Raw genomic sequence first — 4,443 nt, forward strand, 5'->3', positions numbered from 1 at the left:
TTCCTGCAGAGGACTGGGGTCTGTGTGTGTGTGTGTGTGTGTGTGGGTGGGGGGAATCCAGGAGAGTTGGGAAAGTGGGACCTCGCTGAGTGACGTCAGCCCTCCTAAACACACACAAACACGCACGCGCGCGCACACAAACACCTCTCTCGCTCTCATTCCTGTATTTTCCTGTGCCTGAGGTTTCAGTCCGTGCTCAGGTCTCAGCACAGAGAGAGACAGACTGACTGACGGAGGGAGAGAGAGAGAGAGAGAGAGAGAGAGAGAGAGAGAGAGAGGGGAGAGCGAGTGGCTGTGTGTCCCAGCCACATCGCACTCTTCAAACAACCACAGTCTCGCCACGTTCAACTCAATGAAGATCTAACGAGCACAACATAGACAGACCCAAACCAGAGAATATATATCACATACACGCTCCACGTGCGTGTTTTTCTTTTTGCCCTATCGCGCCGAAGATCGTTAATGCGCTGGTGACGGACAACTCGAGGAAAGAAACCAAATAAGAGCGAACAAAACGGGGGAAGAGAAGAAGGAGAACCTGAGGACGGATTTCTTTCCTCCACGTTATTTTTATTTCCCCAGGACTAGACTGTCATTACTGGATGTAAAAAAAAAACAAAAAAACTCTCGACTTCTCTTTGTACAGAAAAAAAGGAGAGACTGAGTTTCAAACTGACCGCACAATGGTGATAAGGTAAGCTTGTTGGACGAGCCTGGGAGTTTTGAGGTTGTAACAGACAGTCGGAACTGAATTTGCTGCCGCAGTGATTTCAGGTGTGCGTATCATGAAGTTGGTTCAAACATATGAGCTGTAGTTATACCTATTTTTACTAGCTTTATTCTCCTAATGCATATACAGGCTATATGCTGGCTGACGTGTTAAGGAATACAGCCGTTTTATTTATGTGTCAGTAATTGTTTTAGGCAGAGTTTATTATTATGAATGCGCGCAACCTTGAATGCAGCAGCGCTTTCCGAGCCACATTACAGTATGTAAAACGCCACAAACGGCATTAAATAGCATTATCGTTTATTAAGCTATTTTGAAAATGTGTCCGCACATAATCTACATCGGTGAATGTGCAGGTGGAATATTTCTGTCAGGGTGTGTGCGGTTTGTGTTGAGGTTTGGAGAGGCGACTAATGTCAAAATCTGTTCAATAGATCATAACCACACATCGTAATGCATATATTCCATTGCTTTAATATTGCGTTTTGACTAGGTTACAGTTGATTTTTTTCGCTTAATGTTTTTTTTTTTTCTTCTCTCTCTCAAATAAAATAAACCCCGCCAGCTTAAACATGTTATTCTAAGCTCGCTGTCATGTTCATATAGCCTACAGTTCATTCAGTGGACTCTTTTAAAGTTGTGAAAGCCTTTTCAGCGAGTAGATTGATTGTGAAGAATTTTCAAAGTGCATTCCTGCAACTCTCCAGAGGTCTCTCGTCTTATCAGTCTTATTTTTAGAAGACATTTTATTTTCGCGGGGGTTTAAAGTTGACTTTGCTTTTTAAAGAGCTCACGTTTCCAAAAGCAGCAAGAATATCAGTGAGGCAGGCAGAGAGTCAGTCAGTCAGTCAGTCAGTCACGCAAGTCTGTCAATCAGGTGAAAGTGAACCTTTATTTCCGAGCTGTGTGCACACCACCTGTGCTCAGTGTGCCAGTTGGGCCACTAGGGGACTCTATACTATTCTCATCAATCAGTGAGGGGAATGCAGTAGAGAGGCTTCAAGTCAGGAAGACGAGATTTTAGGCACTATGTAGAAAACTATTTGAACATAAATTGGCGCAATGGTTTCCAAAGCTCACAAAATAAGTGGTTCATGTATCCATCAGATGGTTAAAAAATTATGAATTTGTAATCTGCAATAGGTTACACGTTAGGAGGCATTATGGTGTAAAACAAAAGGCCTAAAAAAGGCTGCCTGACCATATGCATTGTAATATATTGCTGTCTGAGTCAAATGAAAAGGCAGCGATTAAAGGTAGAGTAGGCTAGAGTGTGAGGTGTTCAAGTATGTGTGTGTGTGTGTGTGTGTGTGTTTAAGCATGCACATGAGCATGTGTGTCAATTCCCAGTTTATAGCCAATAAGCACTCTAGCAGAGCACTTCCCAGCACCTCCACTGTCTTGCATGTTTTACAGTTCCAAGCTCAAACAATTAGCACTTGCACAATTAACGCTGTCACCACACGTTCGATTTCCAATTTTGCTGTTGCGACAGCGGCGCTCAAAAGATGAGACAAAATGGATAAGGTGGTGCCCGCTTAAAATGCTGCTATCCAAAGTCACTGAAGAGAGCAAAGTGTCTCAGTCATGGAAAAGCGGCACTGATGCGGCCATCTTCTCTCAAACCCTCCTCCTTCACTTAATTCCTCCGAAATAACATAGCTTTTTGTTGAAAAAATGTTGATGTAAAATGTGGAAAGATAATTCCACATTATAGTGCAAAGGAAATTAAAGGAGAAATAAGTCAAGCCTGGACCTGTGTGTGTGTGTGTGTGTGTGTGTGTGTGTGTGTGTGTGTGTGTGTGTGTGTGTGTGTGTGTGTGTGTGAAGGATACAAACCGTTCATGGCATGCAAGCCATTAAATTGAAAAATGATATAAGGGTTTAGAAAGTGCCTATAAGGGAGTTGGGCCATTTTTGTGTGCCTGCCGATCTATTTTTTTCTCCAGCTTTTTGTGCCTGAAGCACATTCTGAAATCATATCCCACATTTTTGACAGTGTCTAGAGGGGACAAAGGGGTATTTTCAAGACTGAACGTTGGAGCGAAGTCAACAATGTCTTTCAGATGTCCTTTTTACATGTATTACTTCTCAAATGTACACTTTCCTGGCTAAGTGTTTTTTACAAGCGCTACAGCACATATGTGGGTTAAAAGTGAAGCTTATAGATATAAGCTCATTGACAGCAGTGCATTTAATGTAACAGAGGCATCTTGAAGGACTACGGGAACTTTCAACATTCCCTTATCCAAGTCCTTCTTCGGCACAAAGCCAAGCCCTCTGACAAACAAGTGTGCCTGCACCTCTCAGTCCCATTGTCTTCGCACAGCCAAGTAGCTCTGACGCACTGGTTTATTTTCAAGTGCAGACAAAAAGAGCGAGAAAAAACTTTGTGTTTACGTGTGTGCCTATGCCTGTGTGTGTGTGTGTGTGTGTGTGTGTGTGTGTGTGTGTGTGTGTGTGTGTGTGTGTGTGTGTGTGTGTGAGAGCACTACTTCAGGAATCCCAAGGCCAGGGACCCTATTACGAGTGTGGAATGAGAAATCAACACTTACATTGCAAAAATGGATACGTAAACATCGAGGCCACAATTATCAGGCGCCGTGGTGTTGGAGCTGGAGGAGATGCAGTGCCAATAGGTCTGTTAGCAATCACCCTCCTCACTGCCTGCCCTCTGTAATCCAGTGGGTGTATTCTAGTTTATTTTGCGCCAGCAACAGCCCTTAACAACTGCCCACTGACTGGCAGGCCGGCCGGCCGGCCGGCTGGCTAGCTGGCAGGGTGGGTGGTTGGTGGATGCAAGGGAAGTTTGATTGGTAGAGGTCATGTTGGATGAAAAAATAAAAAATAAAATAAAAAAAGGGTAGCAAGGTGCGTGCCCATGCGTCGTAGCAGTGTTGGTATGTGTACTGCACACACTTCATGTTTGTATCTACATGCGTGGGTGCATTTTGTACATCTAGCACTTTAGTTTCCTCATTTTGATCAACGGATGTGTGCGCCTGTGCATCAGGGGCCTCCAGCCGACTACAAACCCACTTCACAGAGGCCAGCTTGATGCATTGTGACAAATGAGAAAGCAGTTTGATTTCGCACAACACTGAGCTGCACTCCAGCATAATGAAGTGATCATGGCTTTACCCTTGGTTCACTTTGGCCCCGGTCCCGCTGTGTTTTTCCCCTCTATTCAATCGCTTCACTCACTTATTTACTTGGCAAGCATTTCCTCCCGTAACCTCTAGTACTGCATAACTAGCGTCAAGGGTGGGTTGCTTGATAAAAACCACCGCTACGGGGCATTGGTTTTACACATAGGGGAACGCTCGCAGTTTTTTTATTGATATTCAAGTTGCCACTGGGTTGGAATAATAAGAAGCCTATTTCCACGCCCAGGCAAAATCACCTCTACTGTCCATCACCATGTCAGGGCAGAAAGCTGAGGCGTAAATATTATTTGGCAGTGGAAGGAGCACAGGGCTATAGCTGAGCTTGTTCTTTCCTGTTTACTCTTATTCTTTGTGTTACACTTGTTTTCTCGCTCGGTCCCTTGCTCATATTCTTCTTTCTCCCGGTCTCGGATGAGTCTAATCAAAACAAAGTAACAAAGTCCCCTGCTTTCCCCGTCCTTTCATCCTGATTTTGCTACATGTATCTTCCTCAGTGAAATGTACTTGCAAGTATTCTAACACAGAAAGCGTAGTGTCACTTTTTAA

At 44.0% G+C, this 4,443-nt stretch overlaps 1 protein-coding gene across 9 annotated transcripts in view; it reads left to right on the plus strand.

Annotated features, from left to right (window-relative positions):
- Nucleotides 1-253: 253 nt before the first annotated feature.
- Nucleotides 254-4,443, plus strand: part of LOC114545729 (receptor-type tyrosine-protein phosphatase delta) — a 132,859-nt gene continuing 128,669 nt past the window's right edge. For all 9 annotated transcript variants that reach the window (XM_028564196.1, XM_028564200.1, XM_028564201.1 and 6 more), the window contains exon 1: nucleotides 254-694. The gene's annotated coding sequence lies outside the window, so the exon portion shown is untranslated. The remainder of the gene's footprint in view (nucleotides 695-4,443) is intronic.

Source organism: Perca flavescens, chromosome 19, assembly GCF_004354835.1.
Source record: "Perca flavescens isolate YP-PL-M2 chromosome 19, PFLA_1.0, whole genome shotgun sequence".
NCBI classification, from domain to species: domain Eukaryota; kingdom Metazoa; phylum Chordata; class Actinopteri; order Perciformes; family Percidae; genus Perca; species Perca flavescens.